The 15,289-nt window shown below is 43.9% G+C and overlaps 1 non-coding gene across 1 annotated transcript; it reads right to left on the bottom strand.

Annotated features, from left to right (window-relative positions):
• Positions 1 to 14,456: 14,456 nt before the first annotated feature.
• Trnat-ugu (transfer RNA threonine (anticodon UGU)) lies at positions 14,457 to 14,530 on the bottom strand. The gene has a single exon. It is a non-coding gene; the product is annotated as a tRNA-Thr (tRNA).
• Between the last annotated feature and the right edge of the window lie 759 nt (positions 14,531 to 15,289).

The following is a 15,289-nucleotide window of genomic DNA, read 5'->3' as shown; positions in this document are numbered from 1 at the left end:
TTCCAGAAATGTTACCATCAGTGGCAGAAGTGCTGGAAGAAGTGTGTGCAATCGGAAGGGAACTACTTTGAAGGAGGCAACACTAAATCTGACTAAAACGGTGAGCAACCACATTAGTCTCATTACTTTATTGTCGCACCTCGCAATTGTGGTGAGACTGCTTCATTTCCTAAGAGCATAGAGCGTGAACTATACCTCATGATAAGTACAGAAATAAGCAGCCCAAGTACAGAAAGTCAATGAAAAACGCTCAAAGGAAAAAAATCTGTCCCTGACGAAATTCAAAGTACAAGTATCCGTTTCAAACAGCTCACATTTCAGAGGCCCATGAAAAAAAAGATCCTACAGTGTATATGATAATGAAATTGCACCATATGGGAGAGCATCTCAAGGAATTTATATTGCCGCTTCACACGTGCCAACCGTTGTCACCTCTGTGCAGCGTGATCTCACAAAGTGAAAATGGTGACTCCACAGAAGCGCGCTCACGCAGTACAGTGGTTTTCAGACCAACATCGCGGATTACTGTGCAAAGAAATAGTCGTAGCCTGTATGGATGCAACTCACCTGATGTGAAACAATTAAGGGATGGTATCGTAAGTTTCTGGCAACCGAAAGTGTTCGGAAACGTCCAGACGGTGTACGTCATTTCAAATAAAATCATTTATCGCTGTCAGTCACTTTTAGTTTTTCCCGGCGAAACGTTTCAAGAGTTTATACTCTCATCTTCAGGTGGAAAACAGCGATATCTTGTTACATCTGTACCAGTTGGATGCAGATAATTATTTATTTTGGTTTCATTTTGCTGCAAAAATGTACAATTGTTTTATTTGAACATTTGTTGTCGAAACAGTCGCAGTTTCTTCAAAAACTAGTCCAACATGGACAATATAAGTTACTTCTTAGAAGTCCATGTAAGTCAATTCGCCAGGTAGCTACGCAACTTCATGTACCCCGAGCATTACTGCATCGTTTAGTACACCAACATCTTCTTTTGTACGCTTACGAACTGCATATTTTGCAACATCTGATGCTGAGCGACAAACATGAGGACAACAATTTGCTATGGATATGATGCAGCGTACGACAGGGATTTCAGATTCTTGGAAAGGCGTTTACTCTCCGATGAGGCAACCTTTTAGTCGACATAATGTTCGGCTTTGGAACTCATAGCATCCGCACACTATCCTTGAACATGTCTGTGACAGCCCAAAACTGAACGTCTGGTGTGGGCCAATAAGTGATGGGATTCTACCACAGTTCTTTACAAAGTCAATGCCTCAGTGTATCTTGAAAATTGTTTAATTCTATGTTTGTAATTATTATTGTTTGGTGAAACTCGTACGGAAACGTATGAAGCTCTATCTCTGATAATATTAGTATTCTGATTGATAAAGAAAGATAAAATTGTAACTATTCCCATAAATCATGAGGAATCAAATTCTCTTGCATCCGACCGCAATTATAAAATTATTTCTTAACATCTCCTAATAATTAATAAAATAACGCTCCTGCACGCAACAGACAACCTATCCTGCCTTGCCGCTGCGCGAATATTCTGCATCCAACAATATGCTAAAATAATTCAAGGGAAATACTGCGATCCATGCAGAGTACAATGCATGGTCGCAACTACTGATACAGCTACTGCCATTTGTTTTGTACAGAAATTGAATGATCAGTACCAGTAGTGAAAAAAATGAAAGAAACCATTAAAAACTTGTAATTTACTATATTCCTAAAATTGACAATTTATACACTGACTAACTTTACTTAGACCTCTCCTTTTCTTCGATAGGTAGATTAGCAACAATTTTAATTATTCCACAACGCCTATAATCAATAGTCACGACCTGTACTCAACAAGGATGCGAATATTACTCTCAATGTGTGCAAACAGAAATCTAACATAATCCCTCCGGTGCACAAGCAAGCAGTAGCTATGTGCGACAAAAAGGCAAATTACCAGAACTCCTCAATTAATACCAAAGTCTCCTCCAGCACTACTAGCGGGTCACGGCAGGCTGCGACCTCATCTGTCGTGGGCCTTTCTGTACCACAGGCTGCGTCCGACTACTTCCAGTTTCTCTCGACGACTGTTTGCTCGGTACTACTTGCGATAATATCATCTCATACCCAGAGTTTGTGTATGCGCGCCACAGCAGAATCAGTGGCCAACTTTCCAAGGAAATATTAACGTCCAATTTTCAATCTGGACGTTTTTGGGCAGTTTGTATATCAACAGTTACAAGACTTGCAGCCCAGAATCATCTTTCAAAAAGATAGAGCTCCGCTGAATTGGTCAACGGTTGTTCGCAAGATCCTAGATACGAAATTTCCCAATCACTGGATCGGACGTGGAGGACCCACTGCTTAGTCACTACGTTCTCCCCGACTTTAATCCGCAGGATTTCTTCTTCTGGGGACTCGTGACGGACCATGTTTATAATACCAAAGCGGATGATATTCCAGAGTTAAGTCGTCTCTTCAATGATGCAATTGAAACAGTGACAGAGGACATGTGACGAAGAACATGGCAATAAATTGAATACAGACTCGATATTATTCGTGCTACAAAGGTTAACATGTAGAAGGTGTGTTGATGATTATTAACTAAATTCTTTGAGACACTTTAATATATGGTGCAACTTCACTACCACATCCACTCTAGCATTTTTTCCTGGACCTTTGAGCCGGCCGCTGTGGCCGAGCGGTTCTAGGCGCTTCAGTCCGGAGCCGCGCTGCTGCTATGGTCGCAGGTTCGAATCCTGCCTCGGGCATGGATGTGTGTGATGTCCTTAGGGTAGTTAGTTTTAAGTACTAAGTCTAGGGGACTGATGACCTCAGATGTTAAGTCCCATAGTGCTTGGAGCCTGCACCTTTGAAATGTGGAAAGTTTGAAAGGGCAGATGTGCACTGAATACGATGCAGTATTAGCTCCTTCCCGAGTTCATTTGTATGGAAAGTCTCTCGTGCAGCTTCCAGTCCCCTATAAATGGAGAAGAGCACAAAGACAGTCTCGTGGGCAAAAAGTCTAAAATAACGAATGCACAGAAGAACTGACTTATCATTGAAGTCTTTTGGTGGTTCCTTGAGCACCCTATTTTCCCATCATGATGACGCTTTGACGCTTTTGTAGGAAAATAAGCTTCTCTCAGACAACTAGTACGAACTTGGAATATGGAAGTTAGTAGGAATATAAAAAAAGGGAGGAAGGTTTATCTGTTTAGCAAGAGTAATAGAAGGCAGATTTCAGACTACCTAACAGATCAAAACGAAAATTTCTGTTCCGACACTGACAATGTTGAGTGTTTATGGAAAAAGTTCAAGGCAATCGTAAAATGCGTTTTAGACAGGTACGTGCCGAGTAAAACTGTGAGGGACGGGAAAAACCCACCGTGGTACAACAACAAAGTTAGGAAACTACTGCGAAAGCAAAGAGAGCTTCACTGCAAGTTTAAACGCAGCCAAAACCTCTCAGACAAACAGAAGCTAAACGATGTCAAAGTTAGCGTAAGTAGGGCTATGCGTGAAGCGTTCGGTGAATTCGAAAGTAAAATTCTATGTACCGACTTGACAGAAAATCCTAGGAAGTTGTGGTCTTACGTTAAATCAGTAAGTGGCTCGAAACAGCATATCCAGACACTCCGGGATGATGATGGCATTGAAACAGAGGATGACACGCGTAAAGCTGAAATACTAAACACCTTTTTCCAAAGCTGTTTCACAGAGGAAGACCGCACTGCAGTTCCTTCTCTAAATCCTCGCACAAACGAAAAAATGGCTGACATCGAAATAAGTGTCCAAGGAATAGAAAAGCAACTGGAATCACTCAACAGAGGAAAGTCCACTGGACCTGACGGAATACCAATTCGATTCTACACAGAGTACGCGAAAGAACTTGCCCCCCTTCTAACAGCCGTGTACCGCAAGTCTCTAGAGGAACGGAAGGTTCCAAATGATTGGAAAAGAGCACAGGTAGTCCCAGTCTTCAAGAAGGGTCGTCGAGCAGATGCGCAAAACTATAGACCTATATCTCTGACGTCGATCTGTTGTAGAATTTTAGAACATGTTTTTTGCTCGAGTATCATGTCGTTTTTGGAAACCCAGAATCTACTATGTAGGAATCAACATGGATTCCGGAAACAGCGATCGTGTGAGACCCAACTCGCTTTATTTGTTCATGAGACCCAGAAAATATTAGATACAGGCTCCCAGGTAGATGCTATTTTTCTTGACTTCCGGAAGGCGTTCGATACAGTTCCGCACTGTCGCCTGACAAACAAAGTAAGAGCCTACGGAATATCAGACCAGCTGTGTGGCTGGATTGAAGAGTTTTTAGCAAACAGAACACAGCATGTTATTATCAATGGAGAGACGTCTACAGACGTTAAAGTAACCTCTGGCGTGCCACAGGGGAGTGTTATGGGACCATTGCTATTCACAATATATATAAATGACCTAGTAGATAGTGTCGGAAGTCCCATGCGGCTTTTCGCGGATGATGCTGCAGTATTCAGAGAAGTTGCAGCATTAGAAAATTGTAGCGAAATGCAGGAAGATCTGCAGCGGATAGGCACTTGGTGCAGGGAGTGGCAACTGACCCTTAACATAGACAAATGTAATGTATTGCGAATACATAGAAAGAAGGATCCTTTATTGTATGATTATATGATAGCGGAACAAACACTGGTAGCAGTTACTTCTGTAAAATATCTGGGAGTATGCGTGCGGAACGATTTGAAGTGGAATTATCATATAAAATTAATCGTTGGTAAGGCGGGTACCAGGTTGAAATTCATTGGGAGAGTCCTTAGAAAATGTAGTCCATCAACAAAGGAGGTGGCTTACAAAACACTCGTTCGACCTATACTTGAGTATTGCTCATCAGTGTGGGATCCGTACCAGATCGGGTTGACGGAGGAGATAGAGAAGATCCAAAGAAGAGTGGCGCGTTTCGTCACAGGGTTATTTGGTAACCGTGATAGCGTTACGGAGATGTTTAACAAACTCAAGTGGCAGACTCTGCAAGAGAGGCGCTCTGCATCGCGGTGTAGCTTGCTCGCCAGGTTTCGAGAGGGTGCGTTTCTGGATGAGGTATCGAATATATTGCTTCCCCCTACTTATACCTCTCGAGGAGATCACGAATGTAAAATTAGAGAGATTAGAGCGCGCACGGAGGCTTTCCGACAGTCGTTCTTCCCGCGAACCATACGCGGGTGGAACAGGAAAGGGAGGTAATGACAGTGGCACGTAAAGTGCCCTCCGCCACACACCGTTGGGTGGCTTGCGGAGTATAAATGTAGATGTAGATGTAGAACTTAAGAAAAATTACTCATATGAAACGAAATTCTGCAGAAAGTAGATGCAGGTGAATTGGCAGATCCGTTTTCCTAGATTTGTGTTGGCGTCGGATACAGTAGCGCATTATCGGATGTAAACGAAGGTACGATCATACAGAGCTATTTCACAGGTATGCAACTGGCGCAAAGACGTATTTTACTAGTTGAAACAAGTATGTAAATGAATGAATTATGACAGATAAAGACTGAAGTTATTAAAATGTTAGAATTACGCTTCCTGACAAAAAATTGAAGCATCCAGAGGACTGGGTTGGATGTCAATGCAATTTTGTACACTTAGACGCCATGGGGGGGCTATGTAAATGATTTAGAGTTGCAATTAGGGGTGACAGGTAACATGGCCACCAGTCTACATTAGTGTTGTTACCAGGCCTGCTACGGTGTACGAAGGGCGTGAACAGGGTTAGATGTTGAGTGACCCACTGTGGCTACTGGAAAGGACACGGAGATGATGTACATTCATGTGAGACAGAATTATCAGCACCTGACAGAGTTTGAAAATGGTCTCATTGCTGGCCTGCCTTTGGTCTGTTGGTCGAATCATGCAACATCCAGACCTGAGGGGCGCTCAGATATGATAGTGGACTGATGCTGGACTGACTGACAGAACACAATAACAGGAATACTCATCATCAAGATTCCAGTCGATTATGTCGACCATACACAAGTAGGATCGCTATTAATGGGATAAGGGTGGCACAGGTGCAACTTTGATATCAAACTAATATGAAAGTTAATTAAACTGATCGATTAATTACTCCCCATCCCAACCCCCCCAACCCCCACCCACAAATTACGTCATATGTAAAACTTTGAACATAGATGCTAAGGTTCAGTGACCGTGTCAGAATTATATTACATCAAATAAGCCCTCGGTAACAAATATTAAGTCAAAATTGACCAGGTTTCAACACTACTATGAGCGTCGTTTTCAGAATTAGACTAACTGTTCTAAAACATGTTACTTATATAATACATTAATAATTAGTAATTCTGGAGACGACGCTCATAGTAACTTCGAAACCCGGTCAATTTTGACTTAATATTTGTGACTGAGGGCTTATTTGTTCTAATATACGTCATATGTTTCTCCCGGGCAGCACATGGGTCTCTGACCCACCTGCAACTCTCTCCTCCCCCTCCCCCCACCCACCCTGTTGGCGGAAATTTCGAATATTTGCAGAAATTTCTTTGTCCCAGGGCTCTGATGACGTGTCCCCCCCCCCCCCCCCTCCCCAAGGAATTGGCGGTAAATTAAAAATGGAGATGCCATTTCCAGGACCAGAACCCTGGTTCTTCTGAACAGAGAGCCCAAATGCCCCACGAAATACATGGAATGTGTCTAGATGCAGGAAGGATGGTTAGGTAAACGTACTGTATTTATTTTGGTTAGGAAACTGAAGTAAACATCGGTCCTAATTACGTAATTAATCGTACAGATCTGTCCTAATTACACAGCTATATGCAAAGCGCTACACAAGGAGCGCATAAAATCACTATACAGCTGAAAAATTAACGATGACATTTAGCTGGTGTTATCCTTCACAATACCACTCGAAACTAGTGGCAGACATACTCAACTCTACCCTACACCTACAAGCTGGCAGCAAAATGGTGAGAGTTTTGTTCAACTGACGAGATGCTGGTGTTGGACAGATAGGAGTTTAATAAGAAGTGTACTACCTGTAAACATTCAGATGACTGTATCTATCATTGTTTGACACCGGAGTTCGCTACAGATGCCTCCCCCTGCATTGCTCGACAATCACCATGCAGCCCAGATAATCGAATCCAATACATGCAACCACAACTGATGGAAAATGCTTCACACTTCTAATGACATTTCGAAATTGTGTTGAAAAAAACCAGCAGTCACAATCAATGGTGACTAGGGAAAATCGTCATCCCAAAAGAGTGCAGTGGGGAAGAGGGGTGAATGTTGAGTGTGCATTCTCCTTGATGTGCAGTAAGAACCAGCGAAATTAGATCTACTTTCACCTCCCCTCTCCCTCCCTCTCCATCCCTCAATCCACCTACAGTGCAGATACAGACTTTTTCAAATGGCCAGCTGCCACTGCCTCTGCTGGCCACGGGCGCTGCTGCATCTGGGAGGAGAGTCTTCGGCCAGCTGCAGTAGGGGGAGCAGCCTCCCCAGGCAGAGCACGTGGCTGGTTGATCGAGATGACAACTCTTCGCTAACACCCAATAAACAAAGCCAAATGAATAGTGGGCACAGCTTACCTCGTCATCCAAAAAGTAGCTGCGCCCTGGTTGGAATGCAGCTGCCTTGGGAGAACCCCCCTCCCCCTCCCCCCCCCCCCCCCCCCCCCCACACACACACACTGGCACATCACCCCCAAAGCCCCTACCGTTCTGAGTGTGAAGGCATTTCACTGTAAAAATTGTATTTAGTGTCAACGCACCTCCTAAAAACGAGCATCTATTAAGAAAAAGAAAGCAGTTGCGAAAATAATAAATATCCTCCTTCCATGAAAAAAGGTGCAGTCGCTTTTCTTGAAGTTTTATGAGCAAAATCAGTATAGGTTTTACGTTTGGCTGCATGATACAGTTTGCATCTCTCTCTCCCCCATCTCCTGTTATTTTGCGATATCCAATAAAGCGAAAAAAAACCTACCACACCACCGCCGTTTACAGATGACCAAACTGCAAATGTCAGGCTACACATCTCCTATACATCTCCACCCTGCGTAAAATAAAAAAAAACTTCGAGTATTTTGCTGCGAACACTACCAATCACTGCAGAATGTCCTCGTTATTTCGAAACCATCGTCGGACTAAAGAAGAGGCGGGAATTTAAAATCCGAAGAAAAAACATCTATGTTAAGCAATTTCTTTCAGCTTGATGGACAAATTACACGGCCCGAGAGCATCCCTCACGCTCAAATCAGTGTCTGTAAGCATATTGTCATGCACGTGTGTGTTACAAACATTTCATACATGTGAAATAACATTACTGAATGAAGCCTTTCACACCATTTTCTTACATGTCGGACAAACAGCTGTAAGGTGGCGGTATAATTCTGCCTTAATATACTATTTTCAATTTAGAAACGTAATCTGCTCATCAAGCTGAGGGGTTTGGTACCACACATGCCCTACTTCAAGTAAAGTGATACTAATTTGCATAGTACAGAGAGTAATATTTCATACGTAGCCAACATGAACCCGATACTAACAAGCATTCCCTACTTTGCCTGTTAATAATGACGTAGTAACGCAATCATTTTGAACTGAAGTGGACGCACGGAGTTCCCAGCCGCCAAGAGAAGTAGAACACGGAACGCATTTCAAGAGGGGTCATAAACCTTCGACCCTTCGCAGTGGGGAGGCAGGCACCATTAGTTAACAATAAGCCAGTAAACAAGCTTCTCTGAATCATACCTGGATAGAACGGAAAAAGAATCTTACAAAGCAGGGGTCCACGTGGAAAGGGATGCTTTCAGAATCACAACTAGAGGTCTTTGAAAAGCATGAAAAACATTTTCGCTACGTTTCCTTTCTAAAAAGCAAAAAAGAGGCCAGATGGAAAATAGTTTCCACTCCCAATATGCTTCTCAAGCTTCATTGGGCCAAGAAACGACGCAAGTCATACCACAATCAGCATTGGCCGCTACGACTTGTGGTAGGGGATGAACACCAGGTACAATGGGGGGACAAAAAAGATATACAGACCATGGCCATGGGAAGAAGGAGACGTCTCTTCATGGCCGTGTGTCGACGGAACACTTGCTCTTCTGCCAGCCTAGAAGAGCTTCTTTGTGAACACTTACATTCACAGGATTCGAAAATCTCGTGATCTCTGGAGTAGAGGTTATGGACTTGGAAACGAGTTAGTTACGTTCTGCGGAAAAATTAAAGAGGACAGCGGTGTAGACGTCGTTAAGCCAGAGCGAGTGGACACTGCCAATAGTTTAGCTGTGAGAAAAACACAGATTTCCGCCTCACAAAAACTCAGGGCAGTTTCCGACTCTAGGCCAGAATAATGTTGGGGTTTACAGGACCGCACAGCTTCGATGCCGCCGCCGTCATACGCCATTGCCGACCACAGCAGCTGCCTACAAAGCATGGTAAATATTGCATTTGCTCAGGCGTTCAGTAAGGGAGTCACTAGCTTGTCAGTGCACTTCAGTTCTATTGGAGATTGGAGTTGTGTTACGTATTCTCTTCTCATTCCCGCGTGTCCATGCTATCACGTATTGCATGTTTGTTCATAGGAATTAAAAGTCGAGAAATGTATTGGTAAATATACATCACTGTCCAGATAAAATAGCATAGACAATAGGGCATATTGAAGTGTTCTGACTGTAATATTTTGGAGGGTACATTATTTTGTGGTCATTGTATAGTAACTTACACTAGGGCTTCTTTTCTCATGTAGGAACGCTTTTGAAAGGATGTTATGTGTTCATGTTTATCACGATTAATTTCATTTAGTTTGTGAATTCATTGTCAGAATCTTCATAATTATAGAGGGTGTTCCAATGTCACCAACTGCACAGTTAAAACCAATGTGTATGGTGATTCTGTAATAAAAACATTTAGTACAGGTAACAGTTGTTTGTGTGTCCTAGAGCAGAGACTAACCCTTTCTCACTGAAATATTTTAGGGCATGTATGACAGGTGTTATTCTGATGTCTAATCATGACTTCATCTGGTATCTCCTTACCTTGCGGGGTCTGGGTTCACAGGCACTTTAGTTCTGTCAGATATCTCCATGCATGGCAAGTGGTAAGTACAGGTCATAACGACTGGGGGAGTATGCTGGAAAACAATCATTTTATGTTCAAAAACAACAAGCTCTAATTCTAGAGGATGTTGTTGCTTCATACATTATGACAGGTCCTGTTTTACCAATGCAATGCTATATCACAATGGCGTTTGTGAAACCAATGGTGAGAGCATGTCTTGTAACTCAACCTCCTAATGTCACCTAGTGGAGAACCCTGTAAGATTCCTGTAAGACATTGAAAACAAATACTCTATGTGTGATGACATTTGACACTTTTTCGCTCCATAACTCGCCTCTAGCAACCTGTATCTAAAATTTCTGTCATCCAGCACACAATCATTCACAACAGCAGTTGTGTTCTAGTGTCATATGCAATTTGATCATCACAGCATAGCATGTTTACCGCAATCTACTCACATGTCAAGAAAAACACTATCATTTCTAAGTTGCACAATGGCCTATAATTCACTTGGTATCTACTTTATAATTAGAAGCTATGAAGTATGAAAGAACACAGGACTTGTGGTAACACCTATTTTTAGTATATGCAGTCGTGAAGGTAATAATAAATACAGTCATGATTCCATGAGAATAGACACAGCCGATTTCTATTAGTTTTATGAGGAAAATTGGAGTCGTTTGTGAGCATGGCACATGGGCATTACATTCATTTCAGGCATATGAAATACCGATACAGATCAGCATCTATACAATCAATTATTACCTTTGAGAGCACTCCTCATCTTTATTTTGTACTATCCAGAGTAGGTAAGAAACTGTCAAGAAACTATCTGCATTCAAACTTTAACAGCCATACAATTCCTTGTAATATAACTTCCTTTAACGTTTTACTGGGATATATAGAAAAGCAAATACCCTCTGTGTATTGACATCAATCATGTTACTTATATACACTCCTGGAAATGGAAAAAAGAACACATTGACACCGGTGTGTCAGACCCACCATACTTGCTCCGGACACTGCGAGAGGGCTGTACAAGCAATGATCACACGCACGGCACAGCGGACACACCAGGAACCGCGGTGTTGGCCGTCGTATGGCGCTAGCTGCGCAGCATTTGTGCACCGCCGCCGTCAGTGTCAGCCAGTTTGCCGTGGCATACGGAGCTCCATCGCAGTCTTTAACACTGGTAGCATGCCGCGACAGCGTGGACGTGAACCGTATGTGCAGTTGACGGACTTTGAGCGAGGGCGTATAGTGGGCATGCGGGAGGCCGGGTGGACGTACCGCCGAATTGCTCAACACGTGGGGCGTGAGGTCTCCACAGTACATCGATGTTGTCGCCAGTGGTCGGCGGTAGGTGCACGTGCCCGTCGACCTGGGACCGGACCGCAGCGACGCACGGATGCACGCCAAGACCGTAGGATCCTACGCAGTGCCGTAGGGGACCGCACCGCCACTTCCCAGCAAATTAGGGACACTGTTGCTTCTGGGGTATCGGCGAGGACCGTTCGCAACCGTCTCCATGAAGCTGGGCTACGGTCCCGCACACCGTTAGGCCGTCTTCCGCTCACGCCCCAACGTCGTGCAGCCCGCCTCCAGTGGTGTCGCGACTGGCGAGAATGGAGGGACGAATGGAGACGTGTCGTCTTCAGCGATGAGAGTCGCTTCTGCCTTGGTGCCAGTGATGGTCGTATGCGTGTTTGGCGCCGTGCAGGTGAGCGCCACAATCAGGACTGCATACGACCAAGGCACACAGGGCCAACACCCGGCATCATGGTGTGGGGAGCGATCTCCTACACTGGCCCTACACCACTGGTGATCGTCGAGGGGACACTGAATAGTGCACGGTACATCCAAACCGTCATCGAACCCATCGTTCTACCATTCCTAGACCGGCAAGGGAACTTGCTGTTCCAGCAGGACAATGCACGTCCGCATGTATCCCGTGCCACCCAACGTGCTCTAGAAGGTGTAAGTCAACTACCCTGGTCAGCAAGATCTCCGGATCTGTCCCCCATTGAGCATGTTTGGGACTGGATGAAGCGTCGTCTCACGCGGTCTGCACGTCCAGCACGAACGCTGGTCCAGCTGAGGCGCCAGGTGGAAATGGCATGGCAAGCCGTTCCACAGGACTACATCCAGCATCTCTACGATCGTCTCCATGGGAGAATAGCAGCCTGCATTGCTGCGAAAGGTGGATATACACTGTACTAGTGCCGACATTGTGCATGCTCTGTTGCCTGTGTCTATGTGCCTGTGGTTCTGTCAGTGTGATCATGTGATGTATCCGACCCCAGGAATGTGTCAATAAAGTTTCCCCTTCCTGGGACAATGAATTCACGGTGTTCTTATTTCAATTTCCAGGAGTGTATGTATCACTCCATTGGAGCAGGTGCCCAGTGGTCGAAGTCGCTTGCACAGACCTGTGTAAAGTTTTGTCTCCAGTACTGGAGAAGGACCACATCCCACAGACTATCAGTCACAAGAGAAGGTTCCTGTGTTGTTCTTTCATAAGCAGTTTAATACATTGTTTTCCAGCTATAACATACCCCAACAGTGTATTACTACAGCATTGTACACCGCCATCGCTTTGTTTTCTCACACCATGACTTCGATGTCTATACTGACATAACATGTTTCGATCCATTGGCTCTCACAGAAAGCTGAACACTGCTTGGTGCAGACTATGCAGCTCCTACGACACACGGGATGGTAGACGATGTTTCTCATTGACAAAAACGTGGAAGACATTGCAACATATGGAAACTGGAAGAGTTTGTGGCATTGTAGAGTGTTTCCAAACAGCCATCTGAAGGCTTTGATCTATACAGTTTATCTTATCTTCGACAGTGACTGGGTAGCAGATGTGTCACTGTTCTATTTCGAAGAGCATTGCTTCCTCATTTTGCAGTCATGCACATTGAGAGGCACCCACATGCCTTGCTCCTACTGTGGCATTAAGCAGTCAGGCCTGCAAGATGAGTGACCCGCCAAGCGAGTGGATTTATTCTTATTTCTCGAGTAACGTCAATGACTGATTATGAGCTCTAGTAACCACAATTAAGGTGCAAATTATTCTCCTGTTTGAATATTACGCAACGGAAACGGATAACGCACATCTGACTATTAGTAATTTACACCACTCTGATTGGTCACTACGCTTTTTCTTTGTTATCCAACGGCTTTGACCAACACGTGGCCATCGCAATGAATATGAATGGCGCACACATTATAAATTCTGGATATCATGACTACACACTATTCGAAGAACAAGGCCACCAATCCTTTTCTTTTCGCTATCTTTTTTATTCCGATAAATTCTATTATGATTCAAAGATAACCTAAACACACCATTACATTTTATACAACAATTACAAATGAGAAACTCTGCCAAGTGGGCATGGCTTTACATTGGTGATTCTCTATCTTATGGTCTCGTAATTATCTAACGCTACAGTGCACTTTCTGGATAGGATGGTGTATCTTTTGCTATATCTCATACTTCGACGCTCACACCCATCATCACGAAAATTTACTCCAGACCGAGCGGGACAAAAAGGAACATGCATAACCCACTGCCTCTGAACCTATCTTGCTACTCTCCCATGCAAACCACACATACTTAAATTACATGAAATACACCACACTGGCAACATAGAATACATCACAAAGAATAGTCACAACGTTAGAATCACTTCACTTTCAGCTTTCCCACTTCAAATTAGTATTCATCCCAGTTTCACACGACATTGCCCCACTTCGTAACTTTTCTTTCCTACTACGAACTCTGGAGGATATATGCACGTCTTCCCGTGCAATGCAAGCCAAGTGGCGTTGCTAGATAGACGGCTGACTCACCTTGCTTCTCTCTCAGAGTATTAGAGTTTGAACCTAGCGTCACACGGAAACATAACACGCAAAGGTAATATTAAGATCATATTCGTCAAACACGCGAGTCCTCAACTGATACCTTGGACGAGTACTTCTCTTTATCCTTTGTCTCATACACAGATTGAGACTCACACAGTACTCACCACGTGGAAGTGTTCGTCTCTAATTTCAAGTCCTGCACACATCATTTCTTAAATATTTCCAACTTATAGTACACACGCCAGTAATTCAGCTTAATTTTAGCACTCGGAAGTATTTCAACTTAGTACTAGCACTCGCAAGTATTTCAACTCAGTGCTACACATGGTTTCATTGTGACCGTTGGTCACTTCCGAAGGTTACTACGATCCCCTTAATATTACCTGCCTGTCATTTAATTGTCCCCCCAAAAGTTCCTGAAATAGAGGAATAATTTATGACTAACTGGAACTCTCAGCTGCCGACAGGTGTTGTTGATATACCTCGATGTGGACAGCTGAAAATGTGTGCCCCAACCGGGACTCGAACCCGGGATCTCCTGCTTACATGGCAGACGCTCTATCCATCTGAGCCACCGAGGACACAGATGAATAGCGCGACTGCAGGGACTTATCCCATGCACGCTTCCCGTGAGACTCACATCCCCAACTGTCCACAATTCTGCATATGTAAAGTACCTTATAGACATTTGCCCATCCAGGAGATCCTGGGTTCGAGTCCCGGTCGGGGCACACATTTTCAGCTGTCCACATCGAGGTATATCAACAACACCTGTCGGCAGCTGAGGGTTTCAGTTAGTTATCATTTATTCCAGGGAAAAGCTGCACGGTCATCTACAGTATCTGTTCTTTCAAGAACAGTTACTGTCTTCATGTATAGAGAAATAATTATTCCAAACTGCTCTTAAGTATTTCACATGCATACCATTCTCTCCACGATTTTGTCTTTACGGAGCACACCTAAGACAGGTCTTACCAACGCAAGATCCAGCGCCAGAATGCTGAAACATGGCCGTTCTTTAGGTCATCTCGCCCCTCTGCCGAGGTGGGGGAGCATCATGCTACCGCATTGGTCAGCCACATTTCAGGCGCTCAAAGCTCAGGTAAATTTCATCTCTTTGGTTCTACCAAAGGTGACCAAAGACCGTCTCAGAGATGATCATATATTGCACATTCACTATCTGCGGTTAGCAGACGACCATACATTCATTCGTTTAACCGTTCTCACCAAATTGGATGTAGGCATTTATTTTGTGGGAGTGCACATGTGATCAACTAAATAAATAAATTGTCCTTCTTTCCTACACTGGTATTTGGCTTCGGTGTATTAAGTGAAATTGA

The sequence above is a fragment of the Schistocerca serialis genome, chromosome 6 (genome assembly GCF_023864345.2).
Source record: "Schistocerca serialis cubense isolate TAMUIC-IGC-003099 chromosome 6, iqSchSeri2.2, whole genome shotgun sequence".
Taxonomy (NCBI): Eukaryota; Metazoa; Arthropoda; class Insecta; order Orthoptera; family Acrididae; genus Schistocerca; species Schistocerca serialis.
This window is presented reverse-complemented; position numbering and strand designations above follow the sequence as displayed.